At 37.8% G+C, this 24,510-nt stretch overlaps 1 long non-coding RNA gene across 1 annotated transcript; it reads left to right on the top strand.

Moving 5' to 3' along the window:
* The first annotated feature begins 626 nt into the window (after nucleotides 1–626).
* Nucleotides 627–22,255, top strand: LOC149781679 (uncharacterized). Its single transcript, XR_016414762.1, has 5 exons — nucleotides 627–1,097; nucleotides 1,601–1,720; nucleotides 12,106–12,220; nucleotides 21,581–21,687; nucleotides 22,140–22,255. It is a non-coding gene; the product is annotated as an uncharacterized LOC149781679 (long non-coding RNA).
* The last annotated feature ends 2,255 nt before the right edge of the window (nucleotides 22,256–24,510 follow it).

Here is a 24,510-nt window from a genome sequence, read left to right as displayed (position 1 = left end):
AATATACGGTTTAATACAAAATACATGATTGTGGGCAGGAATATACAAAATTTGGTCGATATACATGATCGTTGGTATCTATTCAAACGAGGGCCATGAAATACATTAGCAAATTCCTACAGTATTTTAAGGCAGGCGATTACGAATTATTTAAACCACGTTTTTCATCTGTCACAGATTTTATAATCATTTTGAAGTGGCTGCTTTATCTCGACGAAAACGAGCGGTAAGTGTTATACAAAACAAAATCTTAATAGCAATTTGATCACTTTTGCGTCATTTGACAGTAAGAATAGTAATAAATAGAGGATAATTTCTTTTCCTACGTTAGGCCTAATACCTGGTATGTTTTTTAGTGTGGTACACACACAAAAAACAACCCCAAAACAACACTAACAACATTTTAAAAAACCCACAAAAACGAGTGCCGTGCCGAAGCCACGGGCTAAAATGCTTTATTATCATTTTTTTTTATTTATAGCATCAATCACAAATTGAAATATATACAGTATTAGCGTTGGAAAAGAAAGTTTTCTTTTTGTTATATTTTTTTTTCTCACCCTAGCGAAACACTTTCTGCAAATGACCTTAATAAAGAAAAATAATAAATTAACCTAAACCACTTTGAATGTCGACCGTATCTTTTATTTACACGGCATCATGCGCGGAAGAAAATACCAACTGAACCGGGATTTCAGACAGCAGATGAAGTTGATTCATTGAACATCATTAGCAATTGTACAATCAAACAGATGCAACAATGAAAAGTGGAACTATGAAAAATCGAGAATGTTAGATTTGCGAAGGATTTATTCCGAATCATTGTCTGCTAATAGAGAATTCATGTCAGTTGCTGTGTCGGCGATGCCCACACAGCGCGCCGTCCAAATGTGAAGTTGCGTTTTGCTGACAGACATAACACTGTGCCATAATTTATCTGATGGCATGTAAAGAAGCTGCTTAAATTATAGTATTTAAAAGTTTCTTCATTTTGTAAGAGCTCAAGAAATTAATTCTGGTTTGAAAGACAAGATGACGGTAAAACTCAGAAGACGTAGCTGTACAGTACCGTTGGTGTTGGAGACATCATAATAAAGGTAACTGCGTTAACTTCGCTTTTTGTTTGGTAACTTGTTGGATATTATCTTTTGCTGATCTTCTTTGAGCTTGGAGTAAATTTTACATTCTGAACATTTTTATTTGCACTTATCTGCTTAATATGTATTGCTGGGATATCATATAGAATATGAAGTCAGTATAATGGTACTGTATTACATATTTGAATGATAAAAGACTGGTAAATGATATAATGATAAACTACAAAATAAATAATTTGCCCAATATCCCAAATATGTTAATTAAAACAAACATTGAATGTAAATTCAGATATAATGAGCAGTTGTAAGAAGTAAGAAATAACATTTTATCCATTGAACCTGTTATGTGTTATCATCATCAGTTTTAAAATAAACACATGGAGACAAGTTTGCTTAAATTCTAAAATTAACACACACACACACACACACACATATGGTATTTTAATCTAATACAGAAATGGTGACATTGATATATGCAGACCAATAGTTTTTTTCTTCTACAGATATAAATTAAAAAGCCTAATTCTGAGTTTCACCTACAACATTCATGATGGGAAAGGGCCACTAATTAAGAGCTGACATATGTGGAAGAAAAATACCATCCATGTTGAAAAGGGCTAGAGGTAATGTGAGAAAACATAATTTATCAATCTTATTTAACATTATTGTTGATATTTTATCTCAACTGGTCAAAAGGCTAAGTGGGTTTATGTAATGGTCCAGAGTGTGTTATTTATTTCACATCCCCTTCTGTCTTTCAACAGTAAGAAATTAGCTACTTTGGAGTCCATAGTTCTGATCAATTTGTTTATATAAAACTTGGTTTTGGGCTTAAATCAACATCTTGGATAAATCTAATAATGAGGAAAATCCAAGTATATACATGTGATCATGTATAAGATTAGTTGAGTTTTTTAACCAGCCTAAAAGCCATACTTCCACAATATAGGCTAAAATCATTAAGTTGTCCTTGAAGTTTGATGAGTGTTAACCATTAATAATAATAAGGTGATCTTTCATCTGAGTATGTTACCACCGCATGCAATATTTATACATGTAGTGCAGTTTTTACTAAATGTAGAATACATGCTTATATAAATGAGATCTAGATTGAAGAAGTGAAGACGCATACAAATACATGAGGTTATAACCACTACTGCTGATTCAAGTTTGATCATGCTTGGCCATTGGGCTTATAGAGTCAAGTTTCACAATGATGCTTATTATGAGTGTGATAAAGGTATGGTAGTGAAGTGACCTTGCATCTGATTGGCAGAGTTTCTTATGATTTGCACAACAGTGTTTATGATCCAATTTAGATCTGACTTGTTTAATTATTTGCTTGTATGTCTGAGGCTATAAGCAAAATCTATGCATATAATGTGGTGGTTCTACATCTCACTAGCCATTCTTGCTACTGCTCTTAAAACTATTTCTCATTAATTTCATCAGACTTGGTGAATAGATTTATCTCATCAAGATATAGCAAAAGAGCAATTTTGTAAAAAAAATATTCATTCATATTAAACTCAAATTCTGCATCTGATTGGTTGACCTTGCAAATACTATAAGGGCTCTATTTCTGACAAAAAGATTATTTTGATTTAATGTAGCAGAAATGCTTATATGATCAAAACATTGAACATATTTGATGACAAATAAGAAATAGTTTTTCATGCAAATTTGATAAACATTGATAAATCGGTTCATATCATTAAAAGCTTGGAAGAGTTTGATTACATGCGAGACCATCACATATTAATCATTCTTTATTTAGAGAATTATTTTTGTCAGGATTTAGTAAAATATGTAAAATCAATATGGACTGGTTTTGTTATGTACAGCAACACTAGTTGTTTACTGAGTACTGAGGGAATTGGAGTAAGGCAAGGGTACATTGCAGTAGGTAACCTGGTTGACTTGATAACAGGATTTTAACACAAACATTTTTATCAGGAGTCTAGCATACTAACCATTGATTCACTGCAGATCCTGCCCCCATTAGTTACCTTTTAATACATAAAGCATTTGGGTTTTTTATGTCACAAATCCCATAGGGATTAAAATTAACATCATAGGTCTCACTGGATAGTTTCGTATTTTGACATCCCTCTAATTTTTAAGGTAGAAGGCATGAACCTAATTATCACAAGCCTAGCATTTATAAATTTACACATAAGCTAAATCTATAATGTGGTTCAGATTTACTTTGAGTTAGGCATGGAAATAGGTTGGCTTGTTGGTGACTGCCTGTCACAGTTAGATGAGCATTGGAGATCATATGCGTAACTTAGTCTGCAAATGAGCTGCCGACTTTTATTTGTGTCTGCTACAGAGGTAAATATAAAAAAATCTTGATGGTAGAGGGGTGATGAAAAGTATGCTAATTTGTTATAGTACTAGTGAACTTTATTCATGCATAAGGCACATACTGATTCTTTTAGTTGCCTTGTCACAGAAAAATATTGAAAATAGCTATTTCTAGTAAAAAATTAATGTAAAATGTACCTGCATCCTTTGACCCTACCAGAACCAAACTAAAAGCTCAAATTTGTGCAGCTGCTTTTGCTCATCACAAACATAATTGGAGTATAACTGCTAACCCTACCCTCTAGCACACATTTCATTCATTCATTGGATTAAAGTCACGTGCACCTTTCGGTATGTGCGACTGTTTAGTTTGTACACGTTTGTGTACTTTTTGAATTTAGCGATTAACTTATACAATGCCCCCAAGCAAGCAAGCCGAAGCCCAGGTGCCCCAAAAGGTCCCGCCCAGGCTCTCGTCGCTGCAACCTTCTCCATCGTTGTACTCCGTTGGTGGTCTGTTTCTGCATCCTGCATCTCCTTCCTCTCTCATTTCAGGCAGTAACCGAAGCACACCAGCAGCAGTATTATTAAATTTTCGTTGCAATCAATGCCCAGTTCCCTATATTTATTGGGCTATTCCTGTACTATCTTGCCAAACATGTGATTGTCACATACGCTTCAGATATTCCTGAGTTGTGAATTTTCCTATCTTTTGTAAGGTCTATTAAATTTTGTGTACTTTGCGTACTTGAATTTTCCGGAAATTTTTTCACATCTAGTAGGCTTTTAGTAGCCCTTTATTTTGTTTTGGGTTCTCAATTTGGTTAAGTATTTCGTACGTGTGGCTTTAAACCAATCAGTGTGTTTCAGGGCCAGTAAGTTGTTGGTCAAAAGAGGGCTTTCGTGGGTCAGAATGAAAGCCCTATGTGGTAAAATTTGTTTGTAAAAAAGAAAAAAAAAAAGAAAAGAAAAGAAAAAAAAGGTGGGTAGGGAGTGTGTATGCTATATTTGTGTGATGGCTATAGACATTTTTGTTCGTTTTTCTGCTTTTCCCACATATCCCGACAACACACATTCACGCTCACTTTCTCATTCACACTTATAAGTAGATGTGGGGGGGGGTGGCCTTATTTATTTTGTTTGATTTCGGGAAGGCAATTCTTTTCATACTGGGGGGTGGGGGTGGTTTGATTATTTGAGGCATACTCTTTTCATTGTTTCTGCCTTCATTCCCCAAGGTCTGCAAGTGTCCTGTTCTTTCTTCTTTTACTGCCTTAGGACATTTAACTTCATTCTGTGCCTTTTCCTGCTCTTCTTTATTTCAGCTCTTTCTGCCTTATCCCGTGTCCGTTTCTGTTTTGGTCTTCTCGTCCTTTTGATACTGCCATGTTCGCCGTGAGATGTTTTCTTCGAGGGAGGTGGTTTGATTGCCTTTGTTTCCCTTCGCTTTGACCACTTGGCTATTTACCTGTTATTTTTGTTTAGCTTAGCTATTTGTGATTTATTTTAATGTATATTTTTTTTATTTTTATTTTTTTATATTTTTTTTTTTTTTTTTTGAACCTACGGGGCCTAGCATGCCATTATAATTCCAAAACAGTGATTTTGTAATATTCGTCCTTATCTGGTTTTTATTGTTCGGGTTATGAGCGGCGGTGTCAGTCTGTGAACCCACTAGCCCGAGCCGGCCGTCACAATTCCCAAACAGTGATTTGTAATATTTTGATTGGTTTTTTTCTTTTTTGGTTCGATCTTTTAGGTTTATTGGTTTTAATTTCTTTACATGGTCTCTCTTTATATCCAACCCTTCATTCGGTTTAGATTTGTCCCCTTTTGCCTATTTTGTTAATGAATGTCATGATGTTATTATAGGTCATTCCTATGTTATTGTTTTTTGCCACAAGTAACTCCGGGTATGTCCACCGTTCTCCTATTTGTTCCTGTTGAGATTTTAGTTCGGCCCTTTCCTGGTTGTATTTGGGGCATATATTTATTAAGTGTGCGATTGTTTCTGGAGTTGGGCAGTAGGGGCAGTTTTCGGTTGGTCTCCTTTTTATGTGTTTCCCTGCGCATCCTGCCAATAGTGTTTTACCTGTTCTTATTCTATTTATTATTGTTATATCGTATGGATTTTTGAAGGTCGGACTTTCGACTTTTCTACTTACTTTTTTCATCATCGTGTGTATTAGACTGTTTGCATCCGATTTTTCCCATAGCTCTTGCCACATGTCATTGATCTTGTCCCATGTTATTGATTTCAGTGACGCTGTATGCTATATTTTGGGCTTTTGGTTCGTTTGTGGCATTTTTTGCTTCTGCATCTGCTTTGTCATTGCCTGGGATTATGGATGTGAGAGGGTATCCATACGAATTCAACGTGTTTGTTGTTTTTTTCAATCTCTTTAAGTAGCGATCTTGCATGATTAATCATATTAGGTCTGCTCTTGGATTGGTCCGTTGCTAACGATTGTAGTACACTGTAAGAGTCGCTTAGAATGACTGCCTTAGTTGTGGGGTATGTTTTGACGTATGTTAATGCCATTAGTATTGCCATGAATTCTACTGTGTATATAGCGCATTGGTCTGGGAGTCTTTTTCCAACGGTGACATCTAATTTTGGGATCACTATCCCTGCTGCAGTTTTATTTGGATTTTTGGTTTTTGATCCATCTGCGAAGATTTGCGTGTATGTCTCGTATTTGTTGTCAATGTACGTTAGTATTGATGCTCTTAGTCCTATCGGGTCATTTTGTTTTTGTCCTAGTTTACGTAAGCTAAGATCTATTTGTGGTGTGGGACAGGTCCACGGGGGGTCTGGGTAGTACCTTATTTTTTCTGGGTTGATATTTGCGATTTGAAATTTCCTTTTTAATTCTATAATTATTTTCCCACTAGGTATTTTTTTATTTTTTCCTTTTGTATCGAATGGTTTGTCGCATGCTAAGAGGGCTTGTAGCGTGAGGTGGTTGGGTTGGTATATTGATATTCGAGTAGAGTATCGCAGCATCAATTCCTTCCGCCTTAGGTCTAGCGGGGGTTCTCCTACTATTATTAAGATATCTTGTGTGGGGGTACCATTTAGGACGCCGGTGCATACCCTTAGCGCTTTTGATTGGACTGTGTCTAGTTTCTTTAGTAACGTGGCGTTCGCCGCTCCATATACCTGGCAACCGTAGTCCAATTTTGCTCTTATAAGTGCTCTATATAGGGTAACGAGTGTTTTTTGATCAACCCCCCAATTCACCCCTCTGAGGTTTCTGTGGAGGTTGATGTCTCGTTTGCACTTCGTTACGAGTTCTTGGATATGAGCTGCCCACGTGAGTTCGTGGTCGAATACCATACCTAGGAGTGTCGCTTGTTTTTCGAATTTGATGGGTACCCCCTTTAGGGTTAAGTTTGGAGTGGGTGGGGGGTGGCCACCTCCCGGATTGGAAACTATGCCTACTGTTTTTAGAGGTGACAATTTAAATCCCCATTTATCTGTCCAATTTCCTATATCGTTTAGTCCTTTTTGTAAGTGCTTGGTCGTTTCTCTGCTGGCCGGGTTGCCAGTTTTCCATACGGCGCTGTCATCGGCGAATTGGGATAAGTCAAGGTGGTTGGGTTTTACCACTGTTTCCAGGTCGTTTATCATTATATTAAATAAAGTTGGGCTGATTACGCTTCATTGTGGCGTGCCATTTTCCAGTTTGTATCGTTCGGAGTAGTCTTGTCCTAGTCTGACTTGTATCTTTCTATCGGTTAGGAAGTTAGCAATAAATTTGTATATATTGCCAGTTATTCCGTATGGTTTAAGTTTACTTATCAGTCCCTTAGTCCACATTAGATCATATGCTTTTTCCATGTCTAAGAAGATGGGTGTAACATATCTGGATTTTTAAAATTTTTCTCTAGATGCTAATTTGACAGCGGTTTCTAGTCTCATGAGTTGGTCTATTGTGCTTCGGTAGTTGCGAAACCCGCTCTGTGTATTAGCTAGTAGTCCTTTGCTTTCTAAATGGTATTTCAGCCTGTTGTTTACCATAATTTCCATTATTTTACATATATTGTCTGTTAGTGATATGGGCCTGTATGATTTTATATCGCTTGAGGGTTTTCCAGGCTTAAGAATCGGGACCACTACTGCCTTTTTCCATCTTATAGGTATGGTACCGGTTTCCCATATTTTATTAATGAGGTTAAGTGCAATTGTGACAAGTTTTTTGGGTAGGTTCTTGTACATTTCATACCCCAAAGTGTCCTCCCCGGGGGATGTGGTCTTTTTGCCGGCGAGGGCCTTTCTCCATTCGGCTTCTGTAAACGGAAGGTTTAGTGGGCCGTCATTATTTCCTGCTTCCTTTATGTTGTCAGAGTTGCTTTCCTCAAATTGCCTTTTATGATTTTTAAACTTATCCTCTAAGTTGGTATTGCTACACATGTTGGCGAAATAGTTTGCGAATAATTCTGCCTTATGTTTGTTGTTTTGTCCAGGTATGTTGGGGGTTATTGATTTAGTTTTGCCTCTCATTTTTTTAATTCTTTGCCACACCTCCTTCGATTTTGTGTTAATATCTAGTTTTGAGCAGAATTCTCTCCATGAGTTTTGTTTAGCTATCATAATAGTTTGTTTGGCAGTTTTTTCCTTTTCCTTGTAGTAGTTAAAGTCCCTATTATTTTTAGTTCTTTTGAATTTGTTTAGAGCTCTTTTTTTCTCTTTAATTGCTATTTTACATTCATTATTCCACCAGGGCACCGTGGGTTTGGGTGCTACTCCTTTAGTTTTAGGAATTGTTTCTTGGGCCATTGTGTTAATGGTTTCTATTAATTTGTCATTAAAGGTGTCAATGTCCCGGTGATATATGGTTTCTGGGTCGATTGAGTCACCTATCTGTTTGAACCTAATCCAGTTGGCCTGTTCGTATTTCCATCTTGGTGTGAAGGACGCTTTATTTTGAGGTATTCTAATTTGTATTTCTATATTTATAAGGTAATGGTCACTTCCCATAGGGTCGCTTTCATCAACTTGCCAATCAGAAATGCCTGCTAATCTTGGTGTGCATAGAGATAGGTCTATTGCTGATGTGTGGCCTGTTCTGTCATCTATCCGTTGTTTAGAAAAACTAAGTTGCATTTTTGTGCCCATTTTTCTACAATTTTTCCTTTAATGTCCGTCTTTTGACTCCCCCATAGTTCATTGTGCGCATTGAAGTCCCCGCATATTACCACCCATTCTCCACAGTCTTTAATCATTTTGATTGTTTCGTCTGCACTTAAATTGCGCTGCTCATTTGTTTCATAGAGGTTAACGATTAGTACCTGCTTAGTTTGAGCGGTTATTTTGACTATCTGTATTTCGAAGTCATTGGGCGGTCTACTATCTGTTAATTTATGCATTTCTGATGTAATTCCATCTCTAACAAAGGTTGCTAACCCCCCTCCTCTTGCTGTGGGGGATCGATGCTTTAGGTATTTGGTGTTGTAGCCTATGATGTTTGGGATACGTGAGGTATCATTTAGGTGGGTGTCCTGTATGCATATAACATCTGGTTTTCTTTCCTGTTCAAGTATTTTGTTATTTAGTTGGTCAGCGTGGGCCCTAAGGCCGCGTGCATTCCATTGCCATATTTTGATTTCTGCTCTGGAATCCATCTCTAGTGCAAAAAGTCTTAATAGTTTGTTTAATTTACTGTTGTTTTCATTTTATGCGTGTTTCCTACCAGTGAGGGTGCTACCTATTTATTTTGTTTTTGGTATCCTGATTTTTGTTTTGGCCTGCTTATAGTTTACCCCATGGGAGATCATATATTCGACTATTAGGGCTTCTCTAAGAGCCCTGGGGCATTCTGCGTGGTTTGGTTTGTGGTTACCACTACAGTTAGCGCAGTGCTGATTGGTGGCGCTACATGTTTTCCGGTCTGGGTGGTGAAGACCACATTGATTGCACCGGAATAGGTTTCCGCAACTCTTAGAGTAATGCCCCCAATTTTTGCAGTTGCCACAGAACCGTGGTTTGTTTTTGAAAGCAAAAATTTTTTTAGCCTCGAGTTTTTCGGCTATTTTGATAGTTTCTGGGGTGGCGCCCTTAAAAAAGAGTACCACTGCAGTGCTATCCTTTCCCCTTCTTGTTTTTAGGCGGATTGCTTTCTCTACTTCCTGTCCTTTACTCCTTATGTAGTCTACTATTTCATTGGTTTTATTTTGAGTTGATACGTATATGACTCCTTTGTTGTGTGTTTTTGGGGGGTTTGGGTCTATGTGTTGTTTTGTTCTGTTGTGTCTAGTGACCTGAACATTTATTTGGCCTATTCTTTCAATTTCCATATATTTGGCAATCTGTTGTTCAGTGGTGCATTTGATTATCAGCAAGTCGTCTCTAGTGCTTTTAAGCGTGAATTCTCCTTGGTGATGTTTGTTCAATTGCCATGCTATGGTTTTAAAGGCTAACTTCGTTATTTTGGAATTTACTCCCTTGACGAAGAGAGTCAGTTCAGCGGGGTGTTTCTTGTTTTGGATATTTTGCAGACTGGTCTTTTTTCCCCTGGTGTTTGTCTCTTTAGCTGACTTTGTTTCGTTGTCCATAACCGGCTTGCTGGGTCTTGTATTGACAGTTAGTGTGTTCCTTATTCTTTCTAACTGGTATTTGGGATTTGGTTTTCCTATTATTCTTACCTTTTGTTGAGTCGTGTGTGACTGCTTTATTTGTGGTAGGGTGAGGGCGTTCTGTTTCATCTAGTAGGTTCTCAGTTTGAGTCCCCTGGCTGCTAGTGTTTTTAACCAGCGTGGTCTGGGTTGTTTTTGTGCTTGTTGAGTATTGTTCCTCAGTTTGGGTACTCATGTCGGATGTAGTTTTGCGGTTACTCGGTAGATTGTCCACATTCTCGTTTACGCTTGGTGACAGGTAGAGTCTACTCATCGAGTCAGTTGGGGTCGAGTTGAAAATTGGCGTTAAGAACTGTATCTGTCGTTTTTCTCTTAGGGGGGATGAGACTGCTTCGGAGTAAGTTTGCCTTAGTTTATCTGCCTTTAGGTTGACCAGGCAGCTGAGATAACTATTTGATGATGTGACATTAATTTTGTTGTTATCCATCTTGAGTTTCTTTATTTGATGTAAGGTATATATGACGGGATATTTCTTTATCTGTCTTAACTATACTTTATTCTACTTAGTACTATGAAAAAGCAACAGCTGTAAGGGGATATGCAAATAGCTTTTATTCTGATTTGTGTAATTAATTATTATATTACTATTATCCAATTTAAACTTATTGAAAATTATTTTCTAGCCAAATGGTCAAAGTAAAAGGTTTTACTTACCCCGATCCAATTTTCTTTTTAAGATCTTTAGAGTTTTTAAATACAGCCTTCTAATTATACAAGTTTCATTACATTGGTCAATAATTAGTCACATGTGATGACACTTGTAACTAATCAAACCACAGCAACTGAGAGCAGACTAAGCACTGATATTTATATGGTACAGTGGCAATATACAGTCTGTCTGCTGCAACACATGAAACAAACTGGACAAATCTGAAAGCCTTGAATTTGACTTTATTTATCTGTATGGTAGAACAGAACCTGAGTTGAAAAGCTTTTAAAGAAAGACCTTGATATCAAACCTAATAATAACTGCAGGAGTTATATTATGGATAATTAACCATTCTCTCAGTTTCAAACTGGGCATTCCATCCCATGGGGTTCTAAATGTAAACCAAGTGTAACTGATATCCTAATGAACTGTAAAGACCATAGCAGCACAACAGCAGGGGACCAGGTATGTCCAGATCCAGAAATCACAGACCAGTTTCAAACTGATGATGAACCACATAAAAATTACACATCTGCTAGAACTTATGTTATGAAGATAACTTAAATTGCATTATTATTAATCCTCCTCCTCACATTCATCATAATTGAGATGCATCATATATGTTTTATTGTAAAATAGTTTATGCAACATAATTCAGTGAAGACCTTTGCTGCCAATTTACCAGTGAACCATTTGTTTCAATGAACATATTTTATGTTGTAACAAGGAGCATCATTTAAACATTATGATACACTTATCATACCTGTATATGAAATCTTAATACTAACACTTATACTTGCAATACTACTACTAATAAAAACACCTGCATTGATAATTTGATTATGTTCAATTGGACTTGTATCTAAATGATCACCAGCTGTATGAAAAGACATATTTTAATATATAGATATTGGATGGAATACTAGTTACCACAATTGAATAGTCATATGATAAATGATATATTATTTTAAACAATTTATATTTGCAGTGAAACATACTTTTACATTATTTTCACTTCAATTTCATTTATAGAGCAGTATACTCTGCATTCATTAAATTACTGAAATGGTTATAATACAACAACAAATACTGCAACTTCCAGAATCACAAAAATCAAAAGATATAAACAAAAACTTCCCTACATGTATCAACAGTTGTCACTTAATAGACAGAACTCTGAAGATTTAGAATAGGATGTTAACAAATTAGGTATTCAAGTTAAAAAGAAAAAAATACCAAGTAAGCTTACTACCAAAAAATCAAACAATAACAGTGAATTTTAGTACATTCCCAGGAAACAGAATATATGATTTTTCTTAACTTGATCTGATACATCTTAAATCTATAGAAAATGATTCATATTGTATGACTAAAATATTATGTAAACAAAAATTCCATCACTTTTTTCAGATGCAACATGCATACCCCAACCCATCCTTCTTGATCATAAAGTATACCAGCATTCCACTATAAGATGGGGAGCTGTAGTGGCTCAGTGGTTAGCTTTCTGGACCTGTGAAATAAGGTAGGTTCAAATTCTACCATCAGACCAACCTGGGTTAGCTACCATGGTGTGTCCTTGGGCAAGGCACTATACTTAAAGTGCCTTGGCACTAAATAACTTACTTGTGTTGGTTTACCATAAAAGGCCAAACCAAACACAAAAAAACAACAACTTTAAAATATGAGTTTTGTCAATACTAAGTAATTGAAAATCATACTGAAGAAATGTTTTTGTTAATACAGATTAATGGATCTAAAAAATCTCTTTCTTCTGCAGGAGTTTAAAATGTTAAATTAAAAAGGTCATGGTACACATTGCCTTGTTCGTACACATCAGGCTCCGTAACCCATATCCAACTAAAAATTTTAGTAGAGTCTGAATAAAACATATTTTAATCTGGATGATAATATTCTTTCTCCATTCATATATTACACCACCAAGATTGATCCAAATAAGATTACATTTTACTATAACACTGAGGATGAGTATGCCTCTTAACAACTTACAAATGTGGAGAGAATGGAGTTAAACTGAACTTTGATTTCTTTTCAACCATAGCACAAGATGATCATTTATTATGAAAAAACCTGAATAAAGTTGGAGTTCATAACCATGACAGTCTTGATACAATATAAATTCAATATATTATTGTTGTCTTGAGGTATAGTTCTGTATATTACAATCTCACACAAGATCAGGGTATATTTTAGTACCATACAGTTAATTCGGGATTGTATTAATACCTATTCTGGTGAATGAACATTAAATAAGATTTACTATTTTGGAACCAGTTGCAATAAAGTTTACTAAACAAGAGAAAATATGACTTTACTATAATATCTAAAATGTAAAATCTGCAAACAGAATACTTGCTTGACTTTACACTTCAACTATATCATAATATTTATTTGAAATGAATTTATACAAATGGCATTAAATTGGGTTTCAGGCTGGTAATGACAATGGTAGTAGTGAATAGGGACGGTCTAGGGACTAGGGAACTTCCATGTTAAAAAGGGTATATCCACTCTGGGGACTATGTAATTTAACATGGGAGAAAAAAAAAATATCCATTCTAGGGACAAGGGGAATTTAACATGGGAGAAAGAAAAAAAACTATTCACTCTAGGGACAAGGGAAATTGAACATGGGGAATAAATCGTGGGACTGTCTTGGGACTAGGGGAAATGGAACAGGGTCGGGACCCTATTTTAATAAGGTCCCGACCTGATGGGTCTATGAAAATGGAACAGGCGAAAATTGAAACAGGGAGGGGTCTCTATTTTTTTATTATTTTTTTAAACAAAAAAATAAAAAAAGGGGTAGGCAATTGAAAGTCAAGATCTTTTCGAGAGATAGGAATGGCCCTGAAAAGGGCCTTTGGTTTTATGTTAATATACCCTTAACATAAAGGGCATCTGTGACATCTTCTTCTTGACCTTAGGCTGTGCCTGACTGCAGGACCATAGATTAAGACTCTTTTGAGGCATCCTTGATGCTCCACATAAGATTCTTCGCATCCACAGGCTGGTGTCTGTCCTGTGGATAACTGTCCAGTTGGATCGGACATACATTGATATGTCCGTCCGGAACATCATCGAAGACACAAGCGTTGAAGATTGTACATCGGTCCACATGTTGGGGTGCTGAGTAACAGGTGAAGGAATGCAGTGAACTGTACTTATTTATAGGGGGAGGAAGGATTGAAACGGATTGAGTTTGTTGACCAATCCAAACACGCGTTACAAAATTCAGTCAGCCCACGTCCAATCCGAAGAGAGCAGTCTGTGACGTCACATAGTCTATATAGATTCGCTAGCGCCTGTGCGTAGTCAATCTAAGCGACAGTTTTTCAACATGACGGAAACTCAGAAAACGATCAGTTTGGGTGCACTGATGGTGGAGACTACCCAAGGGAACCCAGACTTACTTTCAGAAGAGGTCAATTGGGATTTTGTGGATTTTTTTACCTTGCAAGAATTTGTTCCTGAACCTTCGTCACCTTCTCCTTCATTACCGCACATGGAAAATTTTAGACAGAGACAGAAAGAAGAATTGGAGAAATTTATACAACAGCAAAAGGAAGTGGAACAAGCTTTTCTCCTACAGCAACAGCAGCAAGAAGAAGAGGTAAGAAAAAAACAACAAGAAGAAGACGCAGCAGCAAAGAAACAAGGGTGTCAAAATCAAACGGTCACGGTACTGTTAGACATTTTAGTTAAGAAGTCTGAAACAGATGTATCAGACTTCTTTATTACGGCCGAAGAGAATACGACCTTCCCAAGCTAAACACTCCAACCCTGTGACTACGCCTACTGCACCATCCTTAGTGATTTCAACGAAATCATCATCAACAGTACGCAGTCCAGAAGTAGGCCTTGGCCATGGCAAAGGCTTAAGACAGTTAAAGTTGATTGTTTAAACTCACCCCTTACACCAAAAAAGGCCCTTTTCAGGGCCATCCACGTCTCTCGAAAAGAGATAGGCTTTCAATTGCCAATAACTAATAAAAACCATTTTACCCAATAGTACCTGTCTGTGTATGAGTGTGCGTGAGTGTAGGTTCTTATTTTAAAATCAAAACCCAAAGACACTTACCTTTTATAATTAATTTATTCTTTTATAAATATTTACAATTCACAATTCACAACAGAGCACTTTAAAAAGTTCATAGACTTATTCTGTCTCATTGTTCACTCTCTGTTTTTTTAATTTCTTCACCGTCATAGTCTTTTCCTCCTCTTCCTCTTCACTTTCTTCCCTTCTTTTCTTCTCCTGTTTCTTTTTCTTCACCTGTCTGTTTTCTTCCTCTTCTTCTTCCTCTTCCTCTGAAGGATCCCTCTCTTCTTCTGACTCCTCTTGTTTCTTTTTTGGGCAGTCTGGTGACCAATGTCCTTTTTCTTGACAATAATAACAGGTATCTTGACTTTTGTCTCTTCTAACCCCTTTTTTTTCTTTTTTGACGGTCTGGACACTTTGAAGACCAATGCCCTTTCTTCTGACAGATATAGCAAGTATCTTGACTTTTATCTTGAAAGGAAGGAGAGTAGTCCCTCGGCTGGTCTGAAGAGAATTTTCTAATGACCCCTCGCAAAGCTCTGATGAAACGTTCGATCTTGGTAGTCTCTTCCATTGTTGTGCTCAGTTTGAGAGTGAAATGAATAGTGAAAGGACAAGACACATACCCTTTATATACGCTGGTCTGCTATGACTATAAATTAATCCATGGTGTTTAAACTTTAGTCATTTGACTTTTTGCTATCGAGATGAAATGATCCAATTCATTTGAGAAGAAAGAAGAAGAAAGTAAGAGGCAGAAACGTGATCTATCGCCTCGTACTAGGGCTGAAGTCTTGGCACAAATTCATGCCAGTGATTTTGAAGAGGACATGAGTGAACCAGAATCCAAACCCTCTAAACAAAGTTTACCACCCTTAGTCAACCCTGAAAAGTACTATGACATTCGAGAGACGGAAAAGCGTCCCTCTAGAAAATTTAGAACTACGGCTTACAAATACACAGTGAAGTTTAAAGATTTCAAGTCTGAAGTACTGTTAGAGAAAGCAAAAGGGTTCATCACCGACATGTGGGATTCTTTGCTCACCACACTCAAGCGACAATGTCAACCCAAAGAAGATGATCGCTTGAGACTTTCCATACAACATGATGGCTTGAAATCCCCTGTTTGGATCGAGTTTAGCAGCCCTGCAGAATTGACCACTTCCAAAGTCATGGACAAGATTCAACACGTGCAACAATCTAATGACCAGTTTGACATCACCGATGGAAAAGCCACACTGGACATGACCCACGTCTCTCCTCCTCAAGGGACCGGACAATGCAGAAAGACCTTATTGGTCAACAACCTTCGCATTACCAAAACAAGTCTTGTCCAAATTAACAATTTTCAAGACCACATGTGTTTAGCCCGAGCCATCGTGGTGGGATGAACCTATGCCGACAAGAACGACACGGTAGAATGGAAAAGAGCCTGGGAGAACATTCGAAAATCGAACCGAGCCAAACAACGAAATGAAGCAGAACTTCTGTTACAACAAGCATGCCTGTCCAAAGACACATCCTGTGGCATTCCTGAGATGCAAAAATTGCAAGATGCCCTAGCTCCACGATACACCTTGAAAGTGCACCCTCAAGAAGTGCGCGGGTCTCTGTTGTTTCGAGGGAAAGACTTTAAGGATGGAAAATACATTCACCTCTATCATCACGATGACCATTTCGATACCATTACCACTATCACTGGATTCCTGGGATACAAATATTACTGTGAGAAATGTGACTTATGATGGTTATAATAATCGAGAGCAACACAAACATTGTGGATCGAAATGCTCAGGATGTTTGGCCTCTCAACCCTGTCTGAGCGAAGGGCAAGAACCAGTGCATTGTCCTGCTTGTCTGCGCACATTTGTCAGCCCTGCCTGTTACCAACAACATCTGAAGATGCAAGGTTCACAGAAGAAATGTGCTTGTCAACTCCTGAGATTGTGCCCAATGTGTGGACAAGGTCTATGTATCAACAGTACCAAGGCACACGTATGTTCAGGAAAGAAAAAATGTCACATTTGTCACTGCATTGTGGACTTGGAACACCAATGCTACATACAAAAATACCAATCCCAACCAGAGAAAGAGGATGGTCACAAGAAGAAGAAAGGCAATTTCATCTTTTTCGATTTCGAATGCATGCAAGAGACCAGTATTCACATTCCTAATTTCTGCGTGGCTCATCGAGCGTGCGAGAAGTGATTCAAGAACCTATCTTGAGTTATTGCCCTCACTGCAGTAAGATTCCTGGAGGGCGTGAAAAAATCTTTCAAGGACTGAACACACTAGCCGATTTCACACAATGGGTCTTAGACCCCATCGACAAGACGTGGAGCCAAGAGGACATCGAACATTATTATGGAGATTGTCATCACCATGCCACGGTGATGGCTCACAATTTCTCCGGATACGATGGACAGTTTCTTTTGAGATGTTATACGGAACGTGGCATCGAGCGTCCTAAAATCACTTTGAACGGAGCCAAAATCATTTTCATGCAAGTGGGACAAGTGCAGTTTAAAGATTCGATGAGCTACTTAGCCATGCCTTTGAGTCGAATGCCTAAAATGTTTGGAATGACAGAAATGGCTAAAGGGTACTTTCCACACTTTTTCAATACAGAAGCCAATCAACACGCCGTTCTACCCCATTTGCCTCAGGCTCACTATTACGACCCTGACAACATGCGTACTGAACGAGAAACTTTCTACGCTTGGTACCAGGCTCACGCCTCCGACCCTTTCGACTTTCAGGAAGAAATGCTAAAGTATCGTCGTTCCGACATGGACATTTTACGGCGATGCTGTGGAAAATTTCGAGAACTGTTCATGGAACACGGAGGGGTTGATCATTTAAAAGAGGCTTGCACCATTGCCAAAGCGTGTTCCTTAGTCTACCGACAACGATTCATGCTTGAAAACACTGTGGCTGTCATCAGTCCTCAAACGACCAACTATATCAAACGTCAATACTCGGTCAAAGCCCCATGCTGGTTGCATTACTTGTGCGACAAGGAAGACAAATGGATTCAGCATGCCCGCAACGGACAGGGCGAAAGATCATCGGAATGCATTCGGTCAATGGCTGGGACTTAGAAAACCCCAAGATCATGTACGAGTTTAACGGTTGCTTATTTCACGGATGTCCCATCTGTTACCCTGACCGCGGCACTAAAAATCAGTTCTTACAACGAACCATGGAAGACTTGTACCAGGCCATTTGTCAGCCACGCCTAAAGTTAGAACAGGAAGGATACCAAGTGGTGGAAATGTGGGAACACAAATACAATCACCGTTTGAACACCGATCCTGAGTTTAAACGCCTCATGGAAAGTTACCAGTTCATGGACCCCCTGAACCCAAGTAATAGTTTGTACGGAGGAAGGACCAATGCCACCTGTTTGCTGTACCAAGCTGACGAAGAGAAAGGAGAAGAAATCAAATACTTGGACGTGTGTTCACTGTATCCCTATGTGTGCAAATATTGTTGCTTTCCTGCAGGGCACCCACAATTGTTCACCGAACACATCGACCTAAAAAACATTCGACAATACGAAGGCTTGATCAAGTGCAAAGTTTTGCCTCCCACGAACCTATACCATCCCGTCTTACCTCGCCATTGCCAAGGCAAACTTGTGTTTCCTTTGTGCCGTACTTGTGCTGAAACGTGCAACCAAGATCAACCTTGTCATCACACCCAGGAAGAACGGGCCTTGACGGGGACATGGGTCAGCGTAGAATTGTTCAAAGCTCTGAACATGGGATACCAACTGTTAGAAGTGTACGAAATTTGCCACTTTCCCAAGACACAATAATTCCACAAGGGTGACCCCACGCAGAAAGGCATTTTCGCAGACTACGTGGATGCCTTTTTGAAACTGAGCAAGAAGCCAGTGGCTATCTGTCCTGGTGTCACACTCCCGAAGACCAAAAGACATTCAGAGAGAAATTCTGGGCACAAGAAGGCATTACTTTAAATCACATTGAGAAAAACGAAGGCAGGCGATCGTTTGCCAAAGTGATGTTAAATTGCTTGTGGGGTAAAATGGCACAATGACCGTGTTTACCCAAGACGGAGTATTTGACCGAACCTTCCCGCTACTTTCAGATGATTCACGACAAAGCCAAATTCATGAAACACGTGGACGTCGTTCGTGAGGATTTGATCTTGGTGAATTACGAAGAAGATCTGAACTTTGTAGAAGATGACCCCTTTGGAAATGTCATCATTGCAGCTTACATGACAGCTCATGCTCGCTTAAAATTGTACGAAGCTTTAGAACTGTTAGGGGAACGTGTCTTGTACTTTGACATGGACAGTTGCATTTATATCGATCACCCGAGTCAACAGCACCCTGACATCGAAGGAGACCGTTTAGGAGCCTGGACAGACAAGCACCCCGATGACAAGATTCTAAGTTTCGTTAGTGGTGGTCCCAAAAATTACGGCTACGAATACTGGGACAAACAAGGAGAAGTGCACACGAAGTGTAAAGTGAAAGGACTTACTCTGAATTATCGTACCAGTCGAGTGGTCAACTTTGGCATATTGAAAGAAGCCTTGCAGTCTAGAGAAAGTGACCACCTATCAACCCAACAAGATTGTACGTTTACCCACACACCACATCGTCAGTCGACCCTTGGAAAAAGTCTATCAAATCGTGTAGCAGAAGCGAGTGCGGCTTCCCACCCACTTTACTTTGCCGTATGGACATGTCGGTATAAAACATTGGTTGTAAGAGGATAGCCACCCACCAGAAGGATGACTTCGCCGCAGCAAGAATCGAGTGAGAAATCCAGTGAGAACTCCAAGTTCAAACCCTACCATTTTCCAGTCTTCTTACCTGACTATTGTGATTGTGCCCGTCGATTGGACACGTTTCAAAAATGGCCTACGGATAGGGAAGGATTACCTTCTTCGTATGTTTTAGCTAGAACAGGATTTGTCTACTTCGGACCCGAGTCAGGATTGGGATACGAAGTACAGTGTTTCGCTTGCGGACTGAAGTTACGAATGGATCTATGTATCTACAAAGATTCAGCTATTCTGGAACATACTCGATGGTCTCCGCACTGCCCTTACCTTTCAATGGCCTTTCCACCCATTAAACTACGGTACAATTATGACGGTACCTTCCAAAACTAGACGTAAACACATTGCATCCTATTTCATTGTTGTTTCTTTTCCACATAATAGCTTATTTTTTATAAAATGTTAAACTTTACTAATCTTTTTTCAAGATCACTTTAGTTTGCAAAAATATATCTTGTCATTTATTGGCATTCTACATTGAATTTTGTAAACTAGCTATAAACCTGACCTAATTACTCAACTTAACTGCTGACAGAAACAGTCTACAGTAAATGTATTTCATTTCTATAGCTCGATGGATAAACATTACATCTTTTAAAGCTGTGCACAGAATAGGCCGACATATCACGAGTCAGGAAAACATGGGGGTGGTATCCCCTGTGTCCAAAATTAATATCATTTTAAATAGAATATTCTAGTGACAATTGCCTCTTTTCAAATGGTAAGCATTGCTTTTTTTTATTTTCATCAATCTGTCAAATTCGGTATGCATTTTGCTTTAATATTTGAGATGGAAACCTTAGGTGCATAGAAATGTCAGACAGCATTGTACATCATGGATGGTGTCCAACATACTTTTATGATCATAAAACAAAATCCCATTTTTTAGTTATGGCCACTGATTTAAAAAATATTCATCCAAGCTAAATATAATAATAATAATAATGAGGACTTTGTATAGCGCCTAATCTTTAGAAGCTCTAAGCGCTTTGCAACATTAGACAACATAAAAACATACACAATGATATGATTACAAAAACAAACACCATGAAATTAGAAAACATAAAAAACATGCTGAGAATATTTAAGGTAGTTAACATTATTAAGTCATTAAGTTTGTTTTTGTAGTCAGAATAAGTAGTTTTGAGAGCACTCTTGAATGGGATCACTGCGTCTTTGTGTCTAAGTTCAGTGGGCAATTCATTCCATGTTGCTGGGCCCTGGTATGCAAAAGAATGCTGTCCATGTGACTTTGTTTTCATAGTGAGAATAATGAGTATATGATTGTCGGAAGAGGAGTGTAAGTATCTTGCTTGTGTGTACACATAGGTGAGGTCGGATAGGTATGTTGGACTAGAGTCTGTCAGTGAAACGTAGCACAGAGAACTAATGTTGTGTTTGATTCTGGATCGAATGGATAGCCAGTGTTGGGTACAGAGCAGCGGGGAGGTGTGCTCTGATTGTGGTACTCTAAGTATGATCCAAGCAGCTATGTTTTGAACTTTTTGAAGTCTCTGCAGTAGATATTAAGATGAACCAGACAGAATTGAGTTACCATAGTCCAGTCTTGAAAGCAGTAATGAACACACAAGTGTTTTAGTGGCATCAACTGAAAGATATCTGAGAATGGAGCTGATGCGTCTCAGCTCAAGATACGCAGCCTTGCATATGTTCATGACATGTTGGTGCAATGTGAGAGTACTGTCCAGAGTAACACCTAGGTTTTGTACTGATTGTGTGAATTTAATGTTGGTGTTGCTGATATTTATTGTGTGAGGTAAAGGATGTGAATGAGAAAGTCTTTGATAAGTAAGTATGGCTTGATTTAAATTGTGTTTTTCATGTGACTTGCCAGAGATTTTTAAATGAATTGATAAAGTAACTTGAGACACATTTCAAAGTACATGTTTTAAAAATATTCCATTGATTATTGCTGGCATTTAGAAAAATGCAATGCATCCTTTGTTGTGAAACTTATTTTAAAACATTGTATTACTCATGCAGAAGCCTGCTTGAAAACTAATGGCAAAGCAAAGGCAAATGGAATGGAAGAGACCATATCAGAGACCCTCAAATATGCACCCAACCAACGCAGAATGATAAAAAACAAGGTAATCCAAATGACTCTTATTTCATCAATATTGGATTCAGTTTCGTCTTTTAAAGCATAGTATTTGCAAAGCGGATGCATTTCTAAACTGATAACAAAATCAGCTTATCCTATTGCCCAGGACTATCAGAGCTAGAGTCCAGCTAACTACAATATGCATATATCTTGTCTGATCGGACAAGTGCCTCCATTTGGAATTTTTATTCACATGAAATATTTGGATGAAATAAATTCATCTTTGTGCAAATTGATTGCACCATCCACTTGCCAGAAATGACAAGTAAGTGCAAAGTTATCTTGTATCATGGCTTAACGATAGTAAGGGAAGCACAAGTGCAGTGAAGAAAATTTCATACATTTTTATAATGCTGATTAACATGACTTCTGCATATGTAACTAGTGCTGAGATGATATGACTTTATTTAAGCATTACAATTTTGTTTTAATTTGCAGGTGCCTGAGCAGAAGAAGTAATAGATAAACTTTACAGTGGAGTTGGAGACTGATTCTGATTCATAATCTTAATTAAATCTAGAAAATAAACATTAAAGTCATATTAAAATATCTGTTGTATTGTTTCCTTCTTTCATTTTTCTCTTAAAAACAAATGTCTGAACCTTTAGTCTGTAAATTCAGTGGATTCCTTATCAGCCCATCTACTTTTACTTTACACCATGCTACTTTAAAAAAAAAATGAATTATCCCCATTGGGGTAGGTCCCCCCAACCCCCCACCCTACTTTGTCAACTTACCTGCCACATTTAAATCTAATGGAAGGCCCTGCTGTAAAGCCTGTTAGTAAAACTACCCAACAAGAGGATTTCATACATTTGCAACTCCTAGATGGATGGTAATGTTTTCATTTTTGTAATGTAGATTTGGACATTCTTGCCACCAGTATGGAATATGTGTTTCAGAAACACAAGCAGCTTTCATCAGATTTGCATATAGGTTTTATATGTTGTGAGTATGTTGTAGGAAGTTTTTTTAAATAACATCATATGAGATGATGCCAGTGGAAATGGCAGAAAAGTGTCTATTGTTCACCAACTACACCTTGTTCTTACAAAATGTGGCTGTTACACATTCCCATGATGATGTCACTGACAGCCATCAGTGAGGAATGCCCCAACAAGCATAATACAAATTGCTTCCATTGTAATTGTTACAATTCCATTCTGACCACTCCGGTGTCCTAGTGGTTAGAGCGTCCGCCTCAGAAGCGGGAGGTCATGGGTTCAAACCCCAGCCAAGTCATACCAAAGACTTACAAAAATGGTATTAACAGCTACCTCGCTAGACGCTCAGCATTAAGAGGTTAGTGTTAGGACTGATCGGCCTGGTGTCAGGATAATGTGACTGGGTGCAACATCATACTACATGTTTGCAGCATGATGCCCCAGTGCTATACATCACTATAAACTGCCACACTGCAGACATCGTAGCAATATGACTGAAAAATTATTCAAGCTACGTTAAAAATCCAATCACACACACACAATTCCATTCTACGATCCAGAACCAACACTAATTCCGTACTACAGTTCTTGCATTTCAATCCAATTTTGCTTTTGAAATGTAGTGCCACTCAATTCATAATGAACCCATTCATTTCAAACACTCGCAAATACTTATTATTCCTGTCTACAACTGAAAAATATCTATATAAAAAAACGTGTAACTGTGTTTTATGCAAGGGCATGGAGATGCACAAAAACTTGCACCTGAAGCTTGAATAAAACCCCGACTGTGGATAAGACTTTACCCATCGATTACCCCAGCTTGGGGATAAATTCCGACCGTGGCGATTTATTATATATCCTATGACTGCTCCAGCTTGAGGGCAAAATCCAAGCACATCCCTAAAAAGATAACAAGTATAGCGGCTCTTTACCTTCTGTAAATGCCACTTGAGCTTCCTGATGCTGTTGTATCTGCCATTTGACAGAATCACGAATGTGGATATATTTCTTAATTGCCTCTAGTTGTTGAGCTAGTTTAGCTGTATGAAATTCCTTTGTGCAGACTCACTCATTATTAATATTACAACAGTGATTTAATTACACATCACCTGTCAGCACACCGATGATAAGTCAGTTATTTTATAACACACCAACAAGCTTGCCCCTTGCACCCCCCCCCCCACTTTTTATTTTATTTGGGCACCTGTGGACATGAATCTGCAAGGCTCAAATTGTCATTTTTAATATAAGATCTCAACATTTTTAAGGCCTTAATTTTAAAGACATCCTTAAAACCCCCAAAAGGTTATCAACTGGATCACCAGCCTTCGTTTAGAGTAACAGCAAGTATATATATATATTTAGGTCTAAGGAAACACAATAAAAATGTTTGATTTAACAATGACATATTTGCCTCAGGTCTGTGATCCTGAAGTGAATATTAACTGTCCATTTATTTTCTTGGCTTTTCTTTACTAGGAAATTGATTATAGAGATTTCTGCAATGGTGAAGGCAATGTAAAAATTGGTTACTATAACATACTTTTTACGCCATGTTTGAAAAAATAAATCCAATGGAAAGGTTATAGTCTGAAAATCTTCATTAAATTAAGTTAATATAGGGGAAAAAACTTTAAGAGTTCATAAATATTTTTCAGTGCTGAATAAAGATATAACATAACACTTTCTGCTGTGATTTTAATAGTTTCTGAGAGCATGAAAAATTTCTAGAACTATAATGTATAAATGTTTTCAAAAGATTATATTAATATGAGGGAAAAGTCTGTTATGAAATAAACTGACAAGATCTTGTATGAATTCATGTTATCTTTAAATATGATATTTGTGTGAAAATATCTGGA

This window comes from Sinohyriopsis cumingii, chromosome 15, assembly GCF_028554795.1.
Source record: "Sinohyriopsis cumingii isolate HCF-2022 chromosome 15, ASM2855479v2, whole genome shotgun sequence".
Lineage (NCBI taxonomy): Eukaryota > Metazoa > Mollusca > Bivalvia > Unionida > Unionidae > Sinohyriopsis > Sinohyriopsis cumingii.
The sequence above is the reverse complement of the archived record's forward strand: the minus strand, read 5'-3'. Positions and strand labels throughout refer to the sequence as shown.